We start from the raw sequence: 27,620 nt of genomic DNA, 5'->3' as shown, positions 1-27,620 counted from the left end.
TTCTCGAAATAAAACTTCAGACTAATTGGAGTTAGCAGTAGTACATCATTATTTATTCTTTATCTGTATGATGTCTCAGCAACACGTCTTACAGAGTATAGAAATTATCCGGCTGCCTTGTCAACACAGCTTGGATGTCGTGTCAACAGTTACTCCTAGGCTACAAGACAACGGAAGAACATTCCACACACACCTACTAATATTCCTCTGGGGCTTACCTGGAAAAGAAAAGATATCATGCTGCTTTCCAGTAAATTATAATACAATGCCAACAGCAACAAATAGCTACAATGTTATCAGGAATAAGAAGGCTATATTATGGCTAAAGTCCTGGAAACTTAAATATGAGGGGTCAGTTTAACCACTTGCCGACCACGTAACGTACATTTACTGCGGCAAAGTGGCTCTATTGTGCGAAATCACATACCTGTATGTCATTTCGTGCAATAGCGTCTAGGGGGTGCTGGAGACCTGATAGTGCGCTGATTGGACATAGGGGGAGCCAATCAAGGGGTCTGGCAGGCTCAATGTCTATGTAAACACTATGTCTGTGTCACACTATGTAAACAAGGCAGATTGCCGTTCTGACAGGGGAGGTGTTTCTGTTTAGAAGTAACACAGATCTCTGTCTTCACCCAGTCAGAGCAACCCCCCCCCCCCCCACAGTTAGCAAGCACTGCCAGGGAAAACATTTAACCCTTTGATCGTCCCTGATGTTAACACCTTCCCTGCCAGTGTCATTAGTACAGTGACAGTGCATATTTGTTAGCACTGATCACTGTATTGGTGTCACTGGTCCCCAAAAGAGTGTCAAAACTTTCAGTTAGGTGTCTGATTTGTTTGCCGCAATGTCACAGTCCCGCTATAAGTTGCTGATCGCCACCATTACTAGTAAAAAAATAAATAAATAAAAATTCCATAAAAATATCCCATCGTTTGTAGACGCTATAACTTTTGTGCATACCAATCAATATACGCTTATTGGATTTTTTTTTACCAAAAATATGTAGCAGAATACATATTAGCCTAAATTGATGAAGAAATTAGATTTTTTTATATGTTTTTTTATTGGATACGTTTTATAGCAGAAAGTAAAAAAAAAAAAAAAAAAATTGTTTTTCAAAATTGTCAGTCTTTTATTTTGTTTATAGCACAGAAAATAAAAACCACAGAGGTGATCAAATACCAACAAAAGAAAGCTCTATTTGTGGGGAATAAAAGAACATAAATTGTATTTGGGTCCAGCGTTGCACGACCGTGTCAATTGTCAGTTAAAAAAACGCAGTGCCGTATCGCAAAAAATGATCTGGTCATTAAAGGGGATAAAAACCTTCTGGGGCTGAAGTGGACATCATCAATTCATGAGCAGACTGCTACAAAAGCAAACCTGTCCCGCGGTCATTTTAAAAATGAACGCCATTATTTAATTTGTAAATACCTTTGTAATGCTTTTACAGGAATCAGAGTTTTAGTATCACTTTTAACAGGACCATTTATAGAATAAAGTATACATTTTATCCACAGTAACAGTATAAAATATTAAAAAAATAAATAAATAGTGCAGCACTCACCTCTCATGTGTAAAGAATATATATATATATATATATATATATATATATATATATATATATATATATATATATATATATATATGTTTTTAGATAGATATATATAAAAATGCCTCTGTCTATAGTGCTTAAAACAATAAACGCATGGCCATCAGATACAGTCAGGTCCATAAATATTGGGACATCAACACAATTCTAATCTTTTTGGCTCTATACACCACCACAATGGATTTGAAATTAAGCAACAAGATGTGCTTTAACTGCAGACTTTCAGCTTTCATTTGAGAGTATTTACATCCAAATCAGGTGAACGGTGTAGGAATTACAACAGTTTGTATATGTGCCTCCCACTTTTTAAGGGACCAAAAAAAAGTAATGGGACAATTGGCTGCTCAGCTGTTCCATGGCCAGGTGTGTGTTATTCCCTCATTATCCCATTTACAAGGAGCAGATTAAAGGTCCAGGGTTCATTTCAAGTGTGCTATTTGCATTTGGAATCTGTTGCTGTCAACTCTAAATATGAGATCCAAAGAGCTGTCACCATCAGTGAAGCAAGCCATTATTAGGCTGAAAAAACAAAACAAACCCATCAGAGAGATAGCAAAAACATTAGGTGTGGCCAAATCAACTGTTTGGAACATCCTTAAAAAGAAAGAACGCACCGGTGAGCTCAGCAACACCAAAAGACATGAGAAGACCACGGAAAACAACTGTGGTGGATGACCGAAGAATTCTTTCCCTGGTGAAGAAAACACACTTCACAACAGTTGGCCAGATCAAGAACACTCTCCAGGAGGTAGGTGTATGTGTGTCAAAGTCAACAATCAAGAGAATTCAAACTTCACCAGAGTGAATACAGAGGGTTTACCAAAGGATGTAAACCATTGGTGAGCCTCAAAAACAGGAAGGCCAGATTAGAGTTTGCCAAACAACATCTAAAAAAGCCTTCACAGTTCTGGAACAACATCCTGTGGACAGATGAGACCAAGATCAACTTGCACCAGAGTGATGGGAGGAGAAGAGTATGGATAAGGAAAGGAACTGCTCATGATCCAAAGCATACCACCTCATCAGTGAAGCATGGTGGTGGTAGTGTCATGGCGTGGCCATGTATGGCTGCCAATGGAACTGGTTCTCTTGTATTTATTGATGATGTGACTGCTGACAAATGCAGCAGGATGAATTCTGAAGTGTTTCAGGCAATATTATCTGCTCATATTCAGCAAAATGCTTCAGAACTCATTGGATGGCACTTCAAAGTGCAGATGGACAATGACCCAAAGCATACTGCGAAAGCAACCAAAGAATTTTTTAAGGGAAAGAAGTGGAGTGTTATGCAATGGCCAAGTCAACCACCTGACCTGAATCCGATTGAGCATGCATTTCACTTGCTGAAGACAAAACTGAAGGGAAAATGCCCCAAGAACAAGCAGGAACTAAAGACAGTTGCAGTAGATGCCTGGCAGAGCATCACCAGGGATGAAACCCAGCGTCTGGTGATGTCTATGCGTTCCAGACTTCAGGCTGTAATTGACTGCAAAGGATTTGCAACCAAGTATTAAAAAGTAAAAGTTTGATGGATGATTGTTAATCTGTCCCATTACTTTTGGTACCTTAAAAAGTGGGAGGCACATATATAAACTGTTGTAATTCCTACACCGTTCGCCTGATTTGGATGTAAATACCCTCAAATTAAATCTGAAAGTCTGCAGTTAAAACACATCTTGTTCGTTTCATTTCAAATCCATTGTGGTGGTGTATAGAGCCAAAAAGATTAAAATTGTGTCGATGTCCCAATATTTATGGACCTGACTGTAAATAACACACAGAATATTATGTGGCAAAATCTAAATCATAAAAAAATCATAAACATCAGTCCATGAAAAAAAAAGTCCATAAAAATTTCTATCCCTTTGAGAAAGACCATTGGGTGCAACACGTGAGGTAGGCGGTGATGGGATCACGCTGGGAGGAGGCGGGCGGAGCTTTGAATGCCTGAAGTCATCTGAGATATGCTGTTTTTTGACCTCTGAAATGTATTTTACTTTGGAATAAATTATTATAGGAGTGATCTACAAATTTTCAGCTATGGGTCTTTCCTCTTATAATTTATATGATTGACATCTCGCTGGGAGCTGTGGACTTTGAGTATCTAGCCAGTGGAAGCCGTGCCACTATACTACTGCAAAGTGCTACTGACCTCTTCTTACGCTTCTGTTCAGGTGACAGTTTGTATATAACGGAGGGCGGGGCCACCCAGTGACCCCGCCCCCCTCTGACACATGGGGTCTTCCCTATGACAACATGGGGAAAGCCATAGGGAAGTCCCCGTGCCTCAGAGGGGGGCAGGGTCACCGGGTGGTCCTGCCCTCCGTTATATAAGAACTGTCACCTGAACAGGAGCTTCACACAGCGGAAGACTCCCACTGAGGTGGATTGTGCGGAGGACGAAGCGGAGAAGAATCCGGAGGAAGATGCCATATGAGAAGACCGGAGGAAGAAGTGGAGGAAGAAGCAGGGGAAGAAGAAGATGGAGGAAGAAGAAGAACACTGAAGGAAGACCAGAAGAAAGAAGATGGAAGAAGAAGTGGGGAAAGAAGAAGAAATTAATAAACTAATTGTCAAAAACCGTCTCTTGTCTTTTTAACCTTTTTGACACTTTTTGTGAAATGGTAGGGGTACATTTGTACCCCATTACCAATTCACATGGGGGGACGGGATCTGAGGGTCCCCTTGTTAGAGGGGGCTTCCAGATTCCGATAAGCCCCCTGCCCGCAGACCCCCACAACCACCAGGCAAGGGTTGTGGGGATAAGGCCTTTCTCCCCATCAACATGGGGACAAGGTGCTTTGGGGGACCCCTTACCCCAAAGCACCCTCCCAATGTTGAGGGCATGTGGCCTGGTATGGTTCAGGGGGGGCGCTCTCTCGCCCCCCTCTTTTCCTGCGGCTTGCTAGGTTGCATGCTTGGATAAGGGTCTAGTATGGATTTTTGGGGGGACCCCACGCCATTTTTTAAAAAAATTTTGGCACGGGGTTCCCCTTAAAATCCATACCAGACCTGAAGGGACTGGTATAGAATTTGGGGGGACCCCCACACATTTTTTTTTTAATTGTGGTTTGGGGTGCCCCTGTGGGGAAATCCCATGCCGTTTTTATCAATGAACTTTTATGTGTATTGCCGCACCGACAATTCATTATAGCCAGCGCTAGCGCTAGTACTTTTGAATTTTTTTTTTTTCCTTTAGAAATGTCATTTTGCACTCGGACTGTTCTAAACATGGGAAACATGCACCACTTTACAGGCATACTATAGACGCCCCCAGGTACAAAATTTAAAGGAATATTACACTTTTATTGTTTCACTTTAAGCTTTATTAACCGGTTCAATACCGGGCAATTTCACCCCCTTCCTTCCCAGGCCAATTTTTAGTTTTCAGCGCTGTCGCACTTTAAACGTCAATTGCGCGGTCGTGCGGCGTTGTACCCAAAAGAAATTGACGTCCTTTTTTTCACCACAAATAGAGCTTTTTTTTGGTGGCATTTGATCGCCTCTGCGGTTTTTATTTTTTGCGCTATAAACAAAAGAAGAGCGACAATTTTGAAAAAAACACAATATTTTTTACTTTTTGCTATAATAAATATCCCAATTTTTTTTTTTAAAAACACATTTTTTCCTCAGTTTTGGCCGATACGTATTCTTCTACATATTTTTGGTAAAAAAAAAAAAAAAAATCGCAATAACCGTATATTGATTGGTTTGCGCAAAAGTTATAGCGTCTACAAAATACAGGATAGATTTATGGCATTTTTAAAAAAAAAACATTTTTTTTTTTTTTTTAGCGGCGATCGCAAATTTTTTTTTGGTGACTGCGACATTATGGCGGACACATCGGACACTTTTGACACATTTTTGGGACCAATCACATTTATACAGCGATCAATGCTATAAAATTGCATTGATTACTGTGTAAATGTGACAGGCAGTGAAGGGGTTAACCACTAGGGGGCGGGGAGGGGTTAATATGTTTCCTAGGGAATGATTCTAACTGAAAGGGGAGGGGACGCACTAGGGGAGGAGACCGATCAGTGTTCCTCCGTTCTGGGAACACAGATCGCTCTCCTCAGAGCTGACAGACTGTGGATCTGTGTGTTTACACACACAGATCCACATGCCGGCCCGGTTAACGGACATCGCGGCCGCCGGGCACACGCACCGGGTCCCGAGGAACGCGGCGGGCGCGCGCGCACCCGGCGGCGCGCGCGCGCCCCCTAGACGGCCGGGAATCCCAGGACGTCATATGACGTCCACCCAGGATGGGAGATCCCATCTGTGGACGTCATATGACTATGGGCGGGTAGGGAAGTGGTTAAAATCACTGCTCCCGAAAAAACGTCCGTATTTAAAACTTTTTTTTGCACTGATACATATCCCCTGGGGCAGGAGCCAGGTCCCCAAACACTTTTTATGACAATAACTTGCATATATGCCTTTAAAATTAGCACTTTTGATTTTTCATGTTCGTGTCCCATTGACTCTAATGGTGTTCGTGTGTTCGAACAACGTTTTTGCCTGTTCGCATGTTCTGGATGCGAACCGAACGGGGGGTGTTCGGCCCATCCCTACATAGGATTATGAAGTTGCTGGCCGGGTGCTCTGTCATTGAGCATCCGAGTAGCAACAGGTAGTAAGACTAGGTTTTGGTGGATAGTGAGAGACAGGGGGGGTTTAGGGTGGTAGGCAAAAAGAGGCGTGGGGGGTGGTGGGAATGGAGAGGGAAGGTCAGAGGGATTGAAGGGTTAGTGGTTGTCTCCTCGGTCTCCGCTAATTGATAAGTGGTTTCGGTGTGTTGTCGCTTTAGGGTGGTGGGGATTGGGTATGCAAGACCCAATCAGAGATGGTATCAGAGATGTCTTACAGCGGAAGGAAAATACTGACATGTGGTCTCCTATACTCATCCCTTGGGTAGGGGTGGGAGGCCCATGTCATCTGAAAAAGGAGAAGAGATAAAAGGGGAAGAGGATAGGGGGGCTACGTAGTGTAATCAGTAGGTGTTTGTACAAATGAGCAGGTCATGGTCATGGGTTAGTTCATCAATGTCAGATACCTGTTGGTTGTTCGAAAATGCTTCCAACAGGCCCATGTCTTGGAAAATTTGGCTGGGGAGTCTCAGGCAATGAAAATGAGTTCTTCCATTTAAGCTATTTTAATAATTTGTTTAAACTATTCTGGGATGGTTGGTACGTGAGGAGAGCCCCAGTGTCTTGGAATGCACATTTTAGCTGCATTGATTAGGGGTAAGATCAGGGTACAATAGTGGTGAGCTGGTATATCTGAGTGATGAAAGCACTGGGCTGGGGTATGATCTAAGGTATACGTGGATATTGATTCTGTGAGTTCTCGGACTTGTAACCAAAATGGTTGGATTACTGGACATGACCACATAATGTATAGCAATGTGCCCGGTTCTCCGGCGCATCTCCAGCATTTGTTGGGATAGGAAGAGTTGTGTTTGTTTAATTTGCTGGGATTCTGTACCAGCGAGTTAGGGTCTTGTAGTTGTTTTCCTGACTGGAGACGTTTAGGGAGCCTTTATGGGCGATTGTGAATATACGTTCCCATTGGTCTTCTGATAACTCTAATGCTCCGTACACACGGTCGGATTTTCCGATGGAAAATGTCCGATCGGAGCGTGTTGTCGGAAATTCCGACCGTGTGTGGGCTCCATCGGACATTTTCCATCGGATTTTCCGACACACAAAGTTGGAGAGCAGGAGATAAAATTTTCCGACAACAAAATCCGTTGTCTGAAATTCCGATCGTGTGTACACAAATCCGACGGACAAAGTGCCAGGCATGCTCAGAATAAATAAAGAGATAAAAGCTATTGGCCACTGCCCCGTTTATAGTCCCGACGTACGTGTTTTACGTCACCGCGTTCAGAACGATCGGATTTTCCGACAACTTTGTGTGACCGTGTGTATGCAAGACAAGTTTGAGCCAACATCCGTCGGAAAATATCCTAGATTTTGTTGTCAGAATGTCCGAACAAAGTCCGACCGTGTGTACGGGGCATAAGTGTGTTTCTCTTTCCAGTGAATTATAGGCTTTTCCCATACTTAGGGGAGATATCTTCAAATAGGATAGTGTAGATATTGGAGATCAAATGTTTTTGGGGGCTAGATTGGGAGCATAGGTGTTCAAATGTAGTTAATGATCGTGTAATGGAGGAGCCGGGTTGATCTCCTGTAAGAAGTGGCGGATTTGAAAGTAGGTCCAGAACGGGAGAGGGTTTTTCGGTGAGAGTGGGTACTAATGCGAGGCGATCTAGGAGAGAGCCGTCACGGAAAAATTGGTGCGCTAGTATTTCTGGGTATTGCCATTGATGTGTTAAAAATTGTGCAGACATACCAGGGAGAAAGGCAGGGTTAAGTCTTATAGGAGGTAAGGGTCCCAAAGCGGATGAGATGTGTAGTTTTTTACAAGTTTCCCTAAAACAGCAGAGTGTCGGGTCAATAAGAGGGTGTTCCTTTAGTGTGGGGGAGGGGGATGTGGTTAGGCGACAACCAGGGTGTCGATTGTATTGGTATGAGGGACATTGAGTTCTCTAATCTAACCCAGACTTTGCATTGGCTGTGTAGTGTCCAGTCTACAATTCTAGTAAGATGGCAGGCCCAGTAGTATTTTTTGAGGTCTGGAAGACCAATGTCCCTTTTATTTTTGGTCATGTTAGAATGTCATATGCAATTCTCGGATGTTTTTGCTTCCATAAAAATCCTGTAGTTAATCTTCTGTAAGATAGGAAGAAGGATAGGGGAGTTTAATGGGGACAGTTTGTAGGATGTATAAAATACGGGGAAGGATATTCATTTTTAGGATTGCCGCGTGGCCGAACCAAGAGAATTGTGGTTTGTTCTATATTTTAAGATCATCAGATATAGTTTTGAGAATGGGTAGCTTTTGGCGAAGAGATCTGAAAGGTTCGCTGTTAGGCTAATCCCTTGGTATTTAATCACATCATGATGCCATTGAAAGGGGAATATAGTTTCACAATGTGGAATCGTCTCTTGTGGGATGGTGATATTGAGGGCATGGGATTTGGTGAGGTTAATTTTGAAATTAGAAAGGTGTTGGAAGAGTTTGAAGTCTTTCAGTAAATTTGGGATTGAAATATGAGGCTCGCTAAGGGAAAGTAAAATGTCATCGGCAAAAGCTGCTAACTTATAGGTGTGTTGCAGGGTTAGTACGAAAAGGATAGGGGAGAGTGGGCATCCTAGTCTTGTCCCATTGGTTATGAAGAAGGCGTCTGACAGATGGCCATTAATCCGGACTCTAGCAGTTGGTGTCATATATAAGGACATTATTGAGTTGAACATTCGGTCTTGAAGTCCTAAGCATCTCAGTACTGCTCCCATCTAGTCCCAGGCCAATCTGTCAAACGCCTTCTCCACGTCCAACGACAGGAAGAACCCTTTGTGCTTGTTGGTCGTCATCCAGTGGTGGAGATTTATGGCTTTAATAGTGTTAACTCTTGCTCCTTTCCCAGGAACAAAGCCTACTTGGTCTTTTTCTATTAGAGATGGCAGGAGAGGAAGCAAGCGATTGGCAAGGATTTTGGCAAAAAGTTTTATGTCCACATTCAGTAGAAAAATAGGCCTATAATTAGTAACTAGTGTTGTGTCCTTTCCTTCTTTTGGTATGACTGTAATTTGTGCCTCAAGAAGTCTGTGGAAGGGGAGCGTGGAGGAAGAGAGGGAGTTAAAGGAGTCATCGATAGTATGGATATTGGTCTGAGCTTTGTTCATTTGAATGGCTTTGGCTAGGTACTTTCCGCTTTTGTTCCCAAATTCATAAAATAATTTCTGTTGTAGAACAAATTTACATTTTGTTTTGTGGGATAATTCCGCAAGTAGGAGTTCCCTGGTTTGTGATAGGTCATGGTATGTCTCTTGAGCTTGGGTCTGTTTATGAGCTAGCTCTAGGGTTTTAATTTTTTAGATCAAGTTTGTGGTTTTGGCTTGATGGCCCTTTTTTTGTGAAGTTTTTAAGGCAAGGAATTTACCCCTTAGGACGCATTTGTGGGCCTCCCATTGTGTTAGTGGAGCAGTTTCTCCACGGTCGTTGTCTAGGAAGAAGTCATGTATGGCTTGCCTAACGTCTTTGATATCTTCTTCTGAGATCAATAGAACTGAGTCTAAGCGCCAAATCTTCGAAAAGGTATTTTGGTCTGGGAAGGTTAATGTCATAGTGATTGGGTGTTGATCAGGATAGGAGAATTGGTTCAATAGTTGCAAGGGAGAGGAAAGGGAGATCTGTCTGGGAGAGGAAGAGGTAGTCGATTCTGGAATATTTATTGTGGGGGCGGAGAAGAACGTATAGTTTTTTTCACTGGGATGGAGGGTGCGCCATGTGTCATGTAAGTAGCTCTTGACATTGCAGTTTGATATGGCATAGGTATAAGGCAACATTAAAGTCCCCAGCGAGTATGGTTAGTCCAGCAGAAAAGCCTGCCAGGAGGTACATAGTTACATAGTAGGTGAGGTTGAAAAAGGACACAAGTCCATCAAGTCCAACCTATGTGTGTGATATGTGGGTATTACATTGTATATCCCTGTATGTTGCGGTCGTTCAGGTGCTTATCTAATAGTTTTTTGAAACTATCAATGCCCCCCCCGCTGAGACCACCGCCTGTGGAAGGGAATTCCACATCCTTGCCACTCTTACAGTAAAGAACCCTCTACATAGTTTAAGGTTAAACCTCTTTTGTTCTAATTTTAATGAGTGGCCATGAGTCTTGTTAAACTCCCTTCTGCAAAAAAGTTTTACCCTATTGTGGGGTCAAAAGTATGGTATTTGTATATTGAAATCATATCCCCTCTCAAGCATCTCTTCTCCAAAGAGAATAAGTTCAGTGCTCGCAACCTTTACTCATAACTAATATCCTCCAGACCCTTTATTAGCTTTGTTGCCCTTCTTTGTACTCACTCCATTTCCAGTACATCCTTCCTGAGGACTGGAGTCCCCGGAACTGGACAGCATACTCTAGGTGCGGCGGACCAGTCTTGTAGAGTGGGAGAATTATCGTTTTATCTCTGGAGTTGATGCCCTATTTAATACATGCCAATATTCTGTTTGCTTTGTTAGCAGCAGCTTGGCATTGCATGCCATTGCTGAACCTATCATCTACTAGGTGTGAGAATTTCAAAGCCCTGGTTCAACAGCTCTCATGATTGGCTGGCAAGCATTCAAGGGTATACCCTATACCGCAAGGATAGAGAGGGTAAAAAAGGGGGAGGGGTATGCCTATATATCAAGAATAATGTACAAGTGAATGTGAGAGATGACATCACTGAGGGAGCTAGAGAGGAGGTGAAATCCTTATGGGTAGAGCTCCAAAGGGATGAAGCTAAGGGGAAAATAATACTGGGAGTATGCTATAGGCCCCCTAACCTGAGGGACATAGGTGTGCGCAGCCTCTTGCATTAGGGTGTGCACCCCAAAGCTCAAATACATATGCATGTGTATATGTACTGATGGTGTCAGTAGGGCAGTGGACAGTTTCAGTAGTTTTATTAGATTATTTTTTAAATTATTTTGTAACATTTTTTTTTGGGATGAAATATCAGTGGTCTAAACAGGGGGGTATATGCACCACACAAGGCGATTAGGGTGTGCCCAGGCACACCTGGCACACCCTGTGCGCACGCCTATGCTGAGGGAGGAAGTAGAGACAGATCTCCTATCACAAATTGGATTAGCAGCAAGGATGGGAAGTGTTATCATAATGGGGGATTTTAATTATCCAGACATAGACTGGGCGGAGGGAACCGCGCATTCATTTAAGGCTCGCCAGTTCCTTAATGTCTTGCAGGACAATTTTATGGGTCAGATGGTAGACGCACCAACTAGAAATAAAACAATACTGGATCTACTGATTACCAACAATACAGACCTGATCACGGATGTGGAAATACGGGGCAATTTAGGTAACAGCGATCACAGGTCAATTAGTTTCAGTATAAATCACACAAATAGGAAACATAAAGGGAATACAAAGACACTGAATTTCAAAAGAGCCAACTTCCCTAAACTACAAACCTTGCTAAAATGCATAAATTGGGATAAAATATTAGGAACAAAGAATACGGAGGAGAGATGGGTTTGCTTTAAGAGCATATTAAATAAGGGCATTAGCCAATATATCCCATTGGGTAATAAATTTAAAAGAGCGAACAAAAGTCCTGGATGGCTTAACTCCAATGTAAAAATGCATATAAAAGCAAAGGAGAAGGCCTTCAAAAAATACATGGTTGAGGGATCATCCTCAGCATTCAGACTTTATAAAGAATGCAACAGGAAATGTAAGAGTGCAATTAAGATAGAACATGAAAGACACATAGCGGAGGAGAGCAAAACAAATCCTAAGAAATTCTTTAAGTATGTAAACAGTAAAAAAGGGAGGACAGACCATATTGGCCCCATAAAGAATGAGGAAGGACATCTGGTTACATAGGATGGGGAGATGGCGAAGGTAATGAATTTATTCTTCTCCTCAGTCTTCACGAGTGAATCGGGGGGCTTCAGTAACCAAAACTGCAGTGTTTATCCTCATGACACAACACAGGAAGCACCTCCATGGTTAACAGAGGACAGAATTAAAATTAGACTTGAGAAACTTAACATTAATAAATCACCGGGACCAGATGGCTTGCATCCGAGGGTACTTAGGGAACTCAGTCAAGTGATTGCCAGACCGTTGTTCCTAATTTTTACAGATAGTCTACTGACTGGAATGGTACCAGCCGATTGGAGAAAAGCAAATGTAGCACCAATATTTAAAAAGGGCCCAAAATACATCCCTGGGAATTACAGACCAGTTAGCCTAACATCAATAGTATGTAAACTCTTGGAGGGGATGATAAGGGACTATATACAAGATTTTAGTAATAAGAACAGTATCATTAGCAGTAATCAGCATGGATTCATGAAGAATCGTTCTTGCCAAACCAATCTATTAACCTTATATGAGGAGGTGAGTTGCCATCTAGATAAAGGAAGGCCCATAGACGTGGTGTATCTGGATTTTGCAAAAGCATTTGACACAGTTCCCCATAAACATTTACTGTACAAAATAAGGTCCGTTGGCATGGACCATAGGGTGAGTACATGGATTGAAAACTGGCTACAAGGGCGAGTTCAGAGGGTGGTGATAAATGGCGAGTACTCAGAATGGTCAGGGGTGGGTAGTGGGGTTCCCAAGGGTTCTGTGCTGGGACCAATCCTATTTAATTTGTTCATAAACGACCTGGAGGATGGGATAAACAGTTAAATCTCTGTATTTGCAGACGATACTAAGCTAAGCAGGGCAATAACTTCTCCGCAGGATGTGGAAAACTTGCAAAGAGACCTGAACAAATTAATGGGGTGGGCGACTACATGGCAAATGAGGTTCAATGTAGAAAAATGTAAAATAATGCATTTGGGTGGCAAAAATATGAATGCAATCTATACACTGGGGGAGAACCTCTGGGGAAATCTAGGATGGAAAAGGACCTGTGGGTCCTAGTAGATGATAGGCTCAGCAATGGCAATGGCTGCTAACAAAGCAAACAGAATATCGGCATGCATTAAAAGGGGGATCAACTCCAGAGATAAAACGATAATTCTCCCACTCTACAAGGCTCTGGTCCGGCCGCACCTAGAGTATGCTGTCCAGTTCTGGGCACCAGTCCTCAGGAAGGATGTACTGGAAATGGAGCGAGTACAAAGAAGGGCAACAAAGCTAATAAAGGGTCTGGAGGATCTTAGTTATGAGGAAAGGTTGCGAGCACTGAACTTATTCTCTCTGGAGAAGAGATGCTTGAGAGGGGATATGATTTCAACTTACAAATACCGTACTGGTGACCCCACAATAGGGATAAAACTTTTTTGCAGAAGAGAGTTTAACAAGACTCGTGGCCACTCATTAAAATTAGAAGAAAAGAGGTTTAACCTTAAACTACGTAGAGGGTTCTTTACTGTAAGAGTGGCAAGGATGTGGAATTCCCTTCCACAGGCGGTGGTCTCAGCTGGGAGCATTGATAGCTTCAAGAAACTATTAGATAAGCACCCGAATGACCGCAACATACAGGGATATATAATGCAATACTGACACAATCACACACATAGGTTGGACTTGATGGACTTGTGTCTTTTTTCAACCTCACCTACTATGTAACTATGTTTCCACATCCTGCTGAGAAGTTATTGCCCTGCTTAGCTTAGTATCGTCCACATCCTCCAGGTCGTTTATGAACAAATTAAATAGGATTGGTCCCAGCACAGAACCCTGGGGGACCCCACTACCCACCCCTGACCATTCTGAGTATTCCCCATTTATCACCACCCTCTGAATTCGCCCTTGTAGCCAGTTTTCAATCCATGTACTCCATGTACCAACATGCACCATGACAGCTGGGTCTTCCCCAGCCTATCCCAGTAATCTGTCCACCAAATCCGTGATGTGCCAAACCCATGTGCCTGGTAGACAACATACTGTTCTGCACTTCAGTTCTTTGTTACAGATTGGCCTCTCTGTCCTTCTAAGAATTGAGTCCCCTACCACCATAATCTGTCTTTCCTTTCCCTTCACTTCCCCCCCACTCTCACTGGAGGAGTTCTTCCCCCGGCAGCTAAGAGAGTCCCTCAGCTCCAGCAGTGCTGGTCCCTGACTGGTTTCACCAAGGTCACTCAATGGAGCGTACTTATTGGGAGTTGGGTGAGATGGGAGATCTGCCTAAAGAAGCTGGTTTGTGCAGAGTTAGGGCTGTAAATATTAGCCAGGGTTACAGGTCGGCCTTGAATCTTACCTTTTAAAAAGATGAATCTGCCTTCCTTGTCAATAAGCGAGTCAGTATGTTTCCAGTTCAGGTTTTTGGAGATCAGAATTGAAACGCCTTTGGTTTTTGCATGTGTGTTATTAGAATCATAGGAAGTTGGAAACAAGTGGTTTGTGAGCTTAGAAATCTTATCTGTGTGGAAATGTGTTTCCTGTACGAAGACAATGTTGGCTTTTAGTTTGTGCATCTGAGAGAGAACTTGGCTGCGTTTCTCTGAGATATTGAGACCTTTTGCATTTAGGGATGATACTTTCAGCGTGGTATGTTTAGTGCTAGGTCTTGTATGTGACATATTGTGTGGGGGGTAGGGCTTTGAGTAAGTGAGAGAATCTGAGGTTACCGTCTGTTTTCACACCTATGTGTGGTTAGGGGTGGGTTATGAAAATATTGGTAACCCGGGGGATAGGGTTGTGGTCGTGATATTAGGGTGGCGGAGACCGAGTAGGCAGGAGGGGGGTGGGGAAGGGGATCAAGGGAAGAAAAGATGAAGTGGAGGGAATAAAAAGGGGGTGAGGAAGAGAGAGGAACATGTGGTAGGAAGGGGGTCAATAGGATAAAGAGAAAAAGAAGGGGAGTATTACTGAAGGTGGGGGAGAAGGAAAGGAAGTGTTCTGGAGGTAAGGAAGGGTTCAGAGACCTTCCTTATGAGTTATTACGTGGTCCAGCAGGGGTCAACTGGAATGAGTAGGATCCCGTTGTGTGGAGAAGCGGAAGGTTACCGGTATGAAACAAATAAGTTGGTAAGTAAAGTCCTCTGGTCCTCAGTGGTATGTAAGTATTAGATTTAGGTGGTGGAGCCCTTGGATTTTAACACTATACAGAAAGACTATGGTTCAACAGAGGGAGAACTTGATGGCAAAGTGGTAGAAAATTGTAAAACAGAGTATAAATATGAGGTCAACTGGGGGTTAGGGTATATCAGCATAGTTTAAAGTGGGACAGCATCGGCATTGTGAGGGTGAGTACCAGTCATTTAAAGTTAAAGTGGATTTAGTTCTATTGTAGAGACAGAAGTACCTTCTCTATAAGAATACCTTTGTTGTGTCAATTAAACATTTGGCAACCAATATGTCTACTTTGCTGTAGTATCCAAGCTTGTCTAGATTAGATCTCTAGCGTGTGTGGCCGAGCCCCAGTTAGTCTGTGAATGGGTTTCCGAGAGCTGGTCATAAGAATAGACCGGTCTTACTCACCTGACTGCATGCTCGCCTAAAAAGCGATGAGGTAGGAGACGTAATGCAGGTGAGGTGTAGAGGTCGGCCTCAAACGGCAGAGATCCACCGAGATTTCTTTGTTTAGCTGCTTAAAAAGATAATAGAGAACAAAGACAACATTTCAATGAGACTAATTATTCAGTCGTTAATTATGTATATCAAAATGGGGAGATGTGACAATCTCCAACAGAAATCGATAACAGTAAACAGTATGTAATAGTACTCCCTTTCAGGATTCCCAGCTTGCCTAGAGATTTTGTCTCAACTGGAGACCTTAGATTACCATTGTAGTTTAGGGGGAGGGCAAATTCACATGGAAAGTACGTCTACGGGGGCATTGTGCATTTAAGGGATAGCCAATTTAGGCCAGCTTAGTGGTACCTTGGTTATGAGGCCCATTTTTAGCTGTTTGCTGATTTTTAAGAAGGGGGTGGGGGGGGGGGGGGGGTAGCTGCATATAGAGGTATCCAGACATGTGCAGGATGAAAAAATTTGTTTAGTTTAGTTTCGTTTCGATTCGTTATTTAACTAAATTCGTTTAGTTAAATTCGTTGCATTCATTACATTCGTTTTCGGAATTTGTTTCGTTTCGTATTCGAATTCGAAAAAATTCGACCGCATTCGAAAAAATTCTACCACATTCGAAAAAAAACTGTCAAATTCGAAAAATTTCTACCACATTCGAAAAAAAACTATAAAATTCGAAAAAATTCTAACACATTTGAAAAAACTATCAAATTCGAAAAAATTCTACCACATTCGAAAAAAACTGTCAAATTCGAAAAAATTCTAACACATTTGAAAAAAATATCAAATTCGAAAATATTCTACCACATTCGAAAAAAAACTGTCAAATTCGAAAAATTTCTACCACATTCGAAAAAAACTATAAAATTCGAAAAAATTCTAACACATTCGAAAAAACTATCAAATTCGAAAAAATTCTACCACATTCGAAAAAAACTGTCAAATTCGAAAAAATTCTACCACATTCGAAAAAAACTATCAAATTCAAAAAAAATTTTACTACATTCGAAAAAAATATCAAATTCGAAAAAATTCTACCACATTCAAAAAAAACTGTCAAATTTGAACAATTTCTACCACATTCGAAAAAAACTATAAAATTTGAAAAAATTCTACCGCATTTGAAAAAAACAATAACTGAATTTGAAAAAGTAAACTATATATATGGTTATATATATATATATATAATATACACATACACACACATATACATATATATATATATATATATATATATATATATATATATATATATATATATATATATATATATATATATATATATATATATATATATATATATATATATATATATAACCGTCTTCCGAAATTTGAATTTCTTATAAAATGAATTCGAATTTGAATAGGAAAGATAGAAAACAGAATAGAAGAAAATAAATATAATATATATATTATATTTTCTTCTATTCTGTTTTCTATCTTTTCTATTCAAATTTGAATTCATTCTATACGAAATTCAAACTTCAGAAACCATGTACCGAAATTCGAATTTCGTATAGAATGAATTCGAATTGAAAAGACTATTACAGAATATATAATATATATATATATATATATATATATATATATATATATATATATATATATATATTCTGTAATAGTCTTTTCAATTCGAATTCATTCTATACGAAATTCGAATTTCGGTACATGGTTTCTGAAGTTTGAATTTCGTATAGAATGAATTTGAATTGAAAAGACTATTATAAAATATAAAATAATAGAAAAGAAAAGCATAAAAAAACAATAGAAGAGAATAATAAAAAAAAAAAATTATATATATATATATATATATATATATATATATATATATATATATATATATATATATAATTTTTTTTTTTTTATTATTCTATTGCTATTGCTTTATTATTTTATATTCTATCTTATTGTTTTTTTTTAGAAAAACGTCTTCTATTTTTTTCGAATTCGAGTATGTTTTCGAATTCGATTCGAATATGTTTTCGAATTCGATTCGAATATGTTTTCGAATTCGATTCGAATATGTTTTCGAATATGTTTTCGAATTCGATTCGAATATGTTTTCGAATTCGATTCGAATATGTTTTCGAATTCGATTCGAATATGTTTTCGAATTCGTTCGTTTTTTTTTCGGATTCGTTTAAATTCTTTACTTTTGTAATTCGGAAATTCGGATGCATCCGAATTTCCGAATAATGAAAAATTCGTCCGAATTTTGATTCGGAACGAAACGAAATGCACATGCCTAGAGGTATCCTCTTAGTGAGAGAGAGGATTTGCTTGGGATTGGATAGTAAGGGAAGGGGTAGCGATAAGAGTAAGTCTAAGATTCTGTGTGAAGTCGCCCCTCTGGAGAAGGGTTCAATTATACATTGTATAGTTCCAATGACCAGTCCTTTAGTAGAGGCCTGTAGACTAGCATAGAAAGGCCTTTTTTGGGGTATTGCCAATACGAGATCCATTGTCAGGAATAGTATGCGATCAGTGGGATTGGAGGGGGATTGGAAAGAGTGGGTGAGGGGGAGGAAGGTTATGGAGATGGAGAGGGGATGGGAAGGGGTGATGCTGCTTGGAGGACTATCTAGTAGTCTTAGAGATTGTTCATCTCATTGCAGGTGTACTTATACTTGCGTGAGAAAGTTCAGGTTGGCAGTAAGCATTATGTGATGAAAAGGATACCGTTCGTTGCTTCCGATGAGGGTGTTCAAGCGTCTTAGTGGGTTCCTACTTCTTGGGTAGACGCTGTATAGTGGAGTGAAGAAGAGATTTTCATCTGGATGTGGGCAAATCTTGGGGTCAAAGTAAGTGGCAGCTTCCAAGTTCAGAATGATGGGGAGACATTGGACTGGTCATTTGAAACGTGGATCAGTTCATCTCGGATGTCGAGGTTCTGCATGCAGATAACTTCTTAGTGGTAATCCCGAGAGCAGAGTAGCCTAATGAACTATTTGCGAAGTACCAGGTTTGAGGGCTTCAGGTAGAAGTAAAGAAAAGATGAAAAGATGAATCTTCATTCTGAACCTCCATGGCGGGGTCTTCTGTGCGCAGGGGAAGCCGTGGGGCTATTATTTGAGGTGTTCCTGGGTTCTGCAGATGTGTTGGTTCTGGGCGAGTTGGATCTGCATCATCGGATATGGAAATCATCTCGGACTGGTATGGCATCTCCTGAGATGAGGAGGTCGGAGGGTTCTATACCAGTCAGGTAGTTCAATGCGGGGTATGTGCAGTGCCTCGCAAAATGCAGGGAGATCTTCTGGTACCCTCAGGTTGGCCGTGCGGCCTTGTGCTGAGGCCGAGAGGCAGAAGGGAAATTTCCAGCGGTACTGGATCTCGCTTGCGCGTAGTAGGTCAAGGAGGGGGCGTAGGTCCCTTCTAATTTGGAGAGTGATGGGCGATAGGTCTTGAAATTTTTTTTCATATCTGTGCCTTGGTACATTAGGTTTCGGCGATCCCTGGACCTACGCAGGATTTCCTCTTTCAGCTTAAAATTGACCAAGCAGCACACTATATCTCTGGGAGGATCAGTGTCTCTTCCCCTGGATCTGGGAGCCCTATGCAGGCATTCATAGTCAATGGGGAATTCGGGGGGCCTGCCTAAAAGGTCGTTGAATACGGCTATAGTGGCCTGGGCAAGTTGGGTATGATCAAACGTTTCTGGCATGCCTCTTACCTGTATGTTGTGTCACCGACCACGGTTGTCCAGGTCTTCCATGTACCTGTGTAGATCCCTGAGCTGGACATTGTTTGCTTGGGAGGATGTCTGAAGCTGATGAATGGCATTCTCATTGCACATTGTTGTTTCTTCTATTTCATCCATGCTTACTGTCATGGACTGGATATCCCTCCTGAGGTCTGTATTGGCTGTCGCTAATGTGGCTTTTATATCTTCTGTCATAGATCTTAGATCCCTGATGCTCAGGGGGCTGATCTGCAGCTGTGTTTGGCAGTGGGGAGTGCACCTGGTGTCTGCCTGAAGGGCTGAGGCTGTGGAGGAGTAGGCCCAAGATGAAGCCTGGGCTTCGTGTGGCTGCGTCCGGAATATCTCCTGTATGCTGTGGCTCGTTTGTGAGTTGGTTCCCCTAGGGGATCGGGATCGGGTTGGGGATGAACTTCCCTTCGATTTCCCCATGTCTGCGGGGGTAGATGGCTCCGCTAAACTTATAAAAGGCTCCTCTGTAGACCGGAGCACAGGGATCAGATGTCTGTCCATTACAGTCCAGTTCCAACCCACGCCCCCCCTTTTTAAAAAAAATAACAAACATGTCATACTTACCTCCTCTGTGCAGTTGGTTTTGCACAGAGTGGCCCGGATCCGCCTCTTCTAGGGTCCCTCAGCGGCGCTCGCGGCTCCTCCTCTTCTCTAGTGCCCTGTCGGAGAAGTGCTCTCCTTTGGGACACCCCGTGCAGGCACACTCCTGTGTCCTGCTTCTGCGTTTATTGACAGAGAAAGCAGGACTCGGCCCTGCCCTCCCGGTGCCCGCGTCATTGGATTTGATTGACAGCAGCGGGAGGCAATGGCTGCGTTGCTATCAATCTATCCAATCAGGACACGAGACACCGGCCGGGCTCTGGGTGGCTGCAGCATGAGAGAAGGTTTTTCATCTTAATGCATAGAATGCATTAAGGTGAAAAACCACAAGGGTTTACAACCACTTTAAGCCAAGATCTGTTCTGGTAGATGGGATTGCACTGTCACGAATATCAACTTTATTGGATTTTTATGGACCTTTTTTTTGGACTAATGTTCTGATTTTTTATGATTTAGATGCATTTTTTTCACATGTGTTATTTGTGTTATGTGTTATTTATCTCATGGTCATCCATTTATTGTTTAAAGCACTATTGTCAAATACATTTATATATTTACATATATTTATATAAAAGTAATATATATATATATCTTGGCGTATAACACGCACTTTTTTCCCCTTAAAATCAGGGGAAAGTCACGGGTGCGTGTTATACGCTGATCCCCTGTGATCCCCCCGCTGACTGAGCGGAGCGATCGCCGACCGCGATTTGAAAATGGCGCCGCCGGCGCCGAAATACACAGAGCCGGTCCTCGGCTCTTCTCGGCCACTTTCGGCTTCACTCGAGCGCAGCCCGAACCTAGCCGAGTGTACTCGGCTAGGTTCGGCTAGCTCCGCTCGCAGTCACGCCAATCCCGGGCGGGACTACGAGTGGAGCCGAAAGTGGCCGAAAGTGAACGAGAGCCGTCGAGAAGAGCCGAGGACCGGCTCTGTGTATTTCGGCGCCGGAAGCGCCATTTTCAAATTGCAGTGACACTGACATGTCACTGCAGTTTAACTGCAGCCTAGGCAAGGCTGCAAAAGGACACAGACAAAGCTGCAGATCGGCACTGGCAAAGCTACAAGGCTGCAAATGGACACTGATAAGGCTGCAAATGACACCAAGGCTGCTGACTGCAAGGCTGACACTGGACAAGCATGCAGATGGACGCTGTGCAAGGCTGCATTGATGGGCATTTAAATGTAAGTTTTTTTCCTTAAAATGCGTATATATATATATATATATATATATATATATATATATATATTTTTTTTTTTTTTCTTCTTTACACATGACAGGTGAGCGATGCAGTATTTTTTATAAAAATGTACATTGTTTTGTATTTTTTCACAGGTGGTTGAATGCATGTGGTGTTAGCTGCCCCCTTTTATACTATAGGGTGTGTACCCAGAAGAATTGAATAATGAATTATTTATTATTTATGTTGTATACATTTTTTTTTAAATATGCTTACCTATTGAAATAATTTATGATTTATTTGTAGTTAGATGGTAGGGGATGTTTGCACATTATAGTGAGGAAAATTTATGTTATTGTAAACATTGGTGGCATTTTGTTTGGGCACTTACCCCATCTAGGCAGCAGGCACATCGGGCAGCGGCGAGCACATCTGGCATCAGTGGGCACATCGGGCAACGGCGGGGACATCAGGCTGCGGAGGGCATCGGGCAGCGGCTCCTGTGTCTTCTCCTCCTCGCTTCCGACGTGCATCTTCTCCCCTCCTCCTAGGCATCCATAAGGATCGTCTGTTCTTTCAGCCAATTGGGTGACGGGTATCAGACCCGCTTCCAGATTGGCCGGGAGGGGGATCAGCGTTGCAAACACGAATACTCATTCGCTGTTGCAACACACCTGCTTGGGCTCCAGACGCAATGCTCTGTGGCCTCTGGCTCTAATCAGGTGCTTCAAACCCCCCCACCATAGGAATTCATGCGCCCAGTGTCCTGAAAGGGGCCAGGCGCATGGATAGGGAGGGCGGTGGCATGGATGGGGGGGGGCGGCACCCGTGCGCCCACAATGGACGGGCCACCCCTAGTCCTTATGCTAAAAGTCAGCAGCTGCAGTATTTTTAGCTGGAATGGACTGAGCACTGATCCCTATTGTACTCTATCACAGCCCTTAGCCCATTCTGAACATGATGCATTAGTAATGATGCTTTGCCTTCTGTCCTCTAACCAGTTCCTCCAATTTTTGCATCTACCATTATTAACCCTTTCATGACTAAGCCTATTTTTGAAATTTGGTGTTTACAAGTTAAAATCCATATTTTTTGCTAGAAAATGACTTAGAACCCCCAAACATTATATATATTTTTTTAGCAGAGAATCTAGAGAATAAAATGGCGATTGTTGCAATATTTTTTATCACACGGTATTTGTGCAGCGGTGTTTTAAACGCAAATTTTTGGAAAAGTGACACTTTCATGAATTTTAAAAAATCCAAACAGTAAAGTTACCCCAATTTTTTTGTATAATGTGAAAGATGATGTTACGCCGAGTAAATAGATACCAAACATGTCACCCTTTATAATTGCAGGCACTCGTGGAATGGCGACGAACTATGGTACCTATGAATTTCCATAGGCAACGCTTTAAAAATGTTTTACGGTTACCAGGTTTGAGCTACAGAGGAGGTCTAGGGCTAGAATTATTGCTCTCGCTCTGACGATCGTGGCGATACCTCACATGTGTGGTTTGAACACCGTTTACATATGCGGGCGCGACTTCCGTATGAGTTTTCTTCGCTGCGCGAGCTCGCGGGGACAGGGGCACTTTAAAAATGTTTTTTTTTTTTTTTTTTTTTTTTTTTTTTTTTTGTACTTTATAAATTGTGTTTAAAAAATTTTTTTTTTTTTTTACTTTTATTGCTGTCACAAGCAATGTAAACATCCCTTGTGACAGTAATAGGTGGTGACAGGTACTCTTTATGGAGGGATCCCTCCTTTACACTTCAAAGTATTCAGATCGCCGAAAACGGCGATTCTGAATACTGTGTACTTTTTTAAATTCTGCGCCATTGGCAGCCAAGTAAACGGGAAGTGACGTCATGACGTCGCTTCCGCGTTTACAACGAGAAGGCTGGAACGAAGCCGCTCGCAGCTTCGTTCCAGCCCGCCCCCAGCCGCCGAAGGCAGCCGAATGGACACCGGGCCTCCCGATCGCACGGGAGGCCCGGTAACAGCGGCGGGAGGGGGGGGATGTCCCCTCCCGCTCCTCCGGTATAACAGCTGAGCGGCTTTTAGCTGCATCAGTTGTTATACACGGGTAGGCGATCGCCCGCTGTAAACAACGGTACCGGGATGATGCCTGCAGCTGCGGGCATTATCCCGGTATAACCCCGGAAAGCCGAGTACGCATATCTGCGTACGGTCGGCGGGAAGCAATTATTTCTTATACCATCCAGTATCCTCAATCAGTGATATTTGGGGCACCGTAATAAAGACAGACACAAAAGGGGAAAAGGTGGGGAAGAAGCCAATACCCCGATATATGACTGAGGAGTGAGGCCTCATGCACACTGGACGTTTTTACGTTTTTACAGCAGCTGTTTTTGGCTGTTGACGTTTTTTTCTACAGTCATTAAACTCTCCATCATGTTATCCTATGTGTCCATGCACACATACAGTAGGCTGTTAGCATCAGTTTTGGGCAGTGGCGTTTTTGGGCAGAAAAAAAAAAAAAAAAAAATAGTGGGTTCTGAGAGACTTTTTTCAGCTGTAAAAACGCTCTAATGCTGATAAATGTCTATAAACGCTCAAAAACGTTGCTCACCAGTGTTTAACATTTTTGATCCATTGAAAAAAAAAAAAAAAAAACATTTTCTTCAAAAAAACCCTGCTATAATGCTAACGCAGAAAACCGCTAAAAAAACGATAATAAACTCTAAAAACCGCTATTTCAAAAACGTTGAAAAAAGTTGAAAAACTCATTGCAAAGCTACTGACGTTTTTATAACGTTATTTTAACGTCCAGTGTGCATGAGGCCTAAATGAAAACATACCATGAGGAATCATGGACAAGTAAGACCTCTTTCTCACGGGGCGGATCAGGGATGATCCGCCCCGTGAACATCCGCTGGCTCAGCGGGGATCGCTCCGCCGATCCCCGCTGAGCAGGAAGATGACAGGTGCATCGTTGCACACTGTGCAGCGACGGACCTGTCAGAGCGCCGCTCTCCCCTATGGGGGGATCGGATGACGACGGACCGTAGTGTCCGTCGCCACCCGATCCGATCCGAAAACGGATGGAAAAGTAGGTTTTTCCTCCGTTACACTTTTCGGATCGGAGCGGGGTCGGATGTCAGCGGACATGTCACCGCTGACATCCGACGCTCCATAGGGATGAATGTATGTCCGTTTTTCATCCGAAAACCGAAGGATGAAAAACGGACATACGGATCGTCCATGTGAAAGAGGCCTAAGTCCTCTCAGGCTCATGATATTACAGAAAATCAGTTCTGGATTTTGGGAAAGCAAAAACAAGTGTCCTTTGTACCTCTGTACAGCACTGTGGAATATGTCAGAGCTACATAAACATATAATAATAATAATAATAATAATAAAAATGTGTGACTTTAGTGGGATATTAGAGTGTAAGCTCCTCTGGAGCAATCACTGATATGTTGATAAATACAATGACAGCTACCTCTTTTACCTCCTCCATATTTGCTCAATGTCTCATATACAACGGGGGAATGTATCTTTGCTGGTCCATAGAAGGGGGTTCACCACATTTTTTGGAGAGCCACAGACAAAGGGTGGCGGTTGAAGGATCGCACAATGTAGTAAACAATGCGGGGACTGCTGACCCTGTTTTTATCTCAGAGGTTGTGTCAGCCATAAGCTAAAATACTCCCAACCTGTCCAATGGGGCCACAGATACACTATATTACCAAAAGTATTGGGACGCCTGCCTTTACACGCACATGAACTTTAATGGCATCCCAGTCTTGGTCTGTAGGGTTCAATACTGAGTTGGCCCAGCCTTTGCAGCTATAACAGCTTCAACTCTTCTGGGAAGGCCGTCCACAAGGTTTAGCAGTGTGTCTATGGGAATATTGTAGATGTTACTAACAGTAAAGGTATTCAACTATCTGCAACACAAACAGTTCTCTTTACCCCACATTCACTCACTGTGGGTCTTCACCAGGGCTTTTTTTTCTCAAACAATAGGTGCTGGAACTTAACCAGCCCCACAACCTCCCCCCCCCCCCCTACACACACCCTCCAAATCACATCAAATAGTGGGTGTGTTCAGTCAAATTTCATGAAAACAGTAGGAGGGTTTTAAAGGGGCATTAAATACAGAGTGCAGAGCTGTCACTTGTAAACACAGATATCAGACTTCTGTGTTTACAAGTGATTGTGGTGAGCAGGCACCAAAGGGTCTGAGCCAGAGGTGGTGGAACTGTGTTCCACCAAGTTTCCCCTGAAAAAAAGCCCTGGTCTTCACTCAACAAGCTCCCAGTCTAACTAGACTTCAGATCCATTGCCACTGGATCCCCTGAGCTCTTTCGCTGTTAGCACTCAGTATCTTCCTCGAGCATCACTCCTGATTCCCTGCTGGGTTCCTGGCTTGGCACTCACAGATACTCCTCAAGCTTCACCCTTGCTTGATATGTTAGCACTCGACAAGCGTCACCTCTGCTGTCCCGCTGGGCCCCTGACTTGGAACTTGCTGAAGTTTTCCCACTTCCTTACCGTCCATGGCTGGCAAGAAGTCTGCTCTGGTACTGGCCTCAGCTTACTCACAATGGTCTCCGGTAGCAAGGTGGATGGTCCCTTTGTGGCGACAGCTTCCCCTCTACCTCTGACCACGACTGGTTCCCCGGCCAGCAGAACCGTTACTTCTGGTTGGACTACAAGCCTGCAGTCCCAACCCTGCACTACTTCTGGATAAGCTCTCATATAGCCTAGCAGCCAGATCTTCCCAGGATAGGCTTTAGGTTTCTGGCCTAGCAGCCTGGAGCAAAACAACACACATCCACCCAGACAGCCGTCCAGCTGGCACAGAACCCCAATCACCCTCCCAGCAGGCCAAGGGACCAAGGGACCCAAGAAAATCCCTGCCCATTGGCTGAGACACCCCATTCATTCCTAATATGTCCTTGCAATGCCCTTGTCTTATCCAATGTCACCAGACACCTGGCCATCTAGTGACAGAAGAGAGAAGTGCAGCAATTCCAGAATTAGGGCAAAATAAATTAACCTCCTAACAATTAGCCAAGGCAACTATCGCTTAGCAGATACATTTAATAGCAACCCTGCCTGAACATCAGGGTGCTACACACAGGTGGCCTATCATGGCACCACGCTTGAATTCACTGAGCTCCTGAGAGCACTCCATTCTTTCACAAATGTTTGTAGAAGCAGCCTGCATGCCTAGGTGCTTGATTATATACATCATTATATACGCCATGGAGGTGATTGGAACACCTGAATCCAATGATTTGGAGGGCTGTCCCAATATCTTTGGCAATGTAGTGTATGTGTTGCAGATTCAGCATGAATCCAATGGAATCCAATGGATTGCAAAATGCTCTTCTCCTCCGCTGCCTATAGGCAAATGCCTACTGTACCCAACAGTACGTCAGAACCCGAAGGCAGATTTATGGAGCTGAGTGGGAGGTTCAAGCCTGGCAATTTCCTCTTCATATAGGTAGATATACTGATATACATATACAAATATAAATATACATATAGATAGGAATAACACAGAGCAGAACCCTTACCTGTGTAATTGCACACGGGGAGGTTTGTTTAGGATCTAGTTTCTCGCCCTGTTCTCGGCTCACCATCCAACCATAATAATTTTTTAATCATCACCAGAGTTCCAACATTCTATAAATACAGATGGTTACAACAGAATGGACTTTCTGAGACCCGCGTGTCCACAGCTTCCTCTTTCACCTCCGCCTCCTCCATATGCACAAAATATCACATATACAGTACACAGGGGGAGGGTGTCTTTTCTGCTTGTCCTTAGAAAGTGAGTTTTTGGAGTGCTTTAGACATAATAAGGTGGAGGTTGAATGATCACACCACTCAGTAAATGATCAGTGTGGGGACTGCCATCCCCGGCTTCATCTAAGGGGTTGTGTAGGCCAGTGGTCATCAACCCTGTCCTCAGGACCACTAACAGGCCAGGTTTGCAAGATAACTGAAATACATCACAGGTGACATAGGCATGCGCACAGGGTGTGCCAGGTGTGCCTGGGCACACCCTAATTGCCTTGTGTGGTGCATATTCCCCCCTGTTTAGACCACTGATATTTCATCCCCCAAAAAAATGTTACAAAAGAAAATAATTTTTTGAAAAATAAAATAAACAAAATTACACTGTCCACTACCCTACTGACAGCATCAGTACATACACACATGCATATGTATTTGAGCTTACACACCCTAATGCAAGAGGCTGCGCACACCTATGACAGGTGATAATTTCCAATGGATGGTTTTTGCTTGCTATATATAGGTAGAACATCATACTACACAATACAGACCATCCACCAATAATATCAGCTACAGTGGACAACTTAAACTATTTTATCCCCCTATTTAAATAGCAGCAACATATTATGAATCATTATACCAATACATTTGTATGATTTCCTTCTTAGCA

At 42.7% G+C, this 27,620-nt stretch overlaps 1 protein-coding gene across 6 annotated transcripts in view; it reads right to left on the bottom strand.

Annotated features, from left to right (window-relative positions):
- Positions 1-26,859, bottom strand: part of LOC141126759 (transient receptor potential cation channel subfamily M member 2-like) — a 231,681-nt gene extending 204,822 nt beyond the window's left edge. For 3 of the 6 annotated variants that reach the window (XM_073612736.1, XM_073612741.1, XM_073612742.1), the window contains exons 1-2: positions 26,728-26,859; positions 15,640-15,745 (exon numbers count right to left, since the gene is read on the bottom strand). The gene's annotated coding sequence lies outside the window, so the exon portion shown is untranslated. Of the gene's footprint in view, positions 1-14,416; positions 14,553-15,639; positions 15,749-26,727 lie in introns of those variants that run through there. The other 3 variants (XM_073612738.1, XM_073612739.1, XM_073612740.1) reach the window with 3 other exon arrangements.
- Between the last annotated feature and the right edge of the window lie 761 nt (positions 26,860-27,620).

This window comes from Aquarana catesbeiana, linkage group LG02 (genome assembly GCF_042186555.1).
Source record: "Aquarana catesbeiana isolate 2022-GZ linkage group LG02, ASM4218655v1, whole genome shotgun sequence".
NCBI classification, from domain to species: Eukaryota; Metazoa; Chordata; class Amphibia; order Anura; family Ranidae; genus Aquarana; species Aquarana catesbeiana.
Note: the sequence above shows the minus strand (reverse complement) of the source record. Positions and strands in the feature narration are given on the sequence as shown.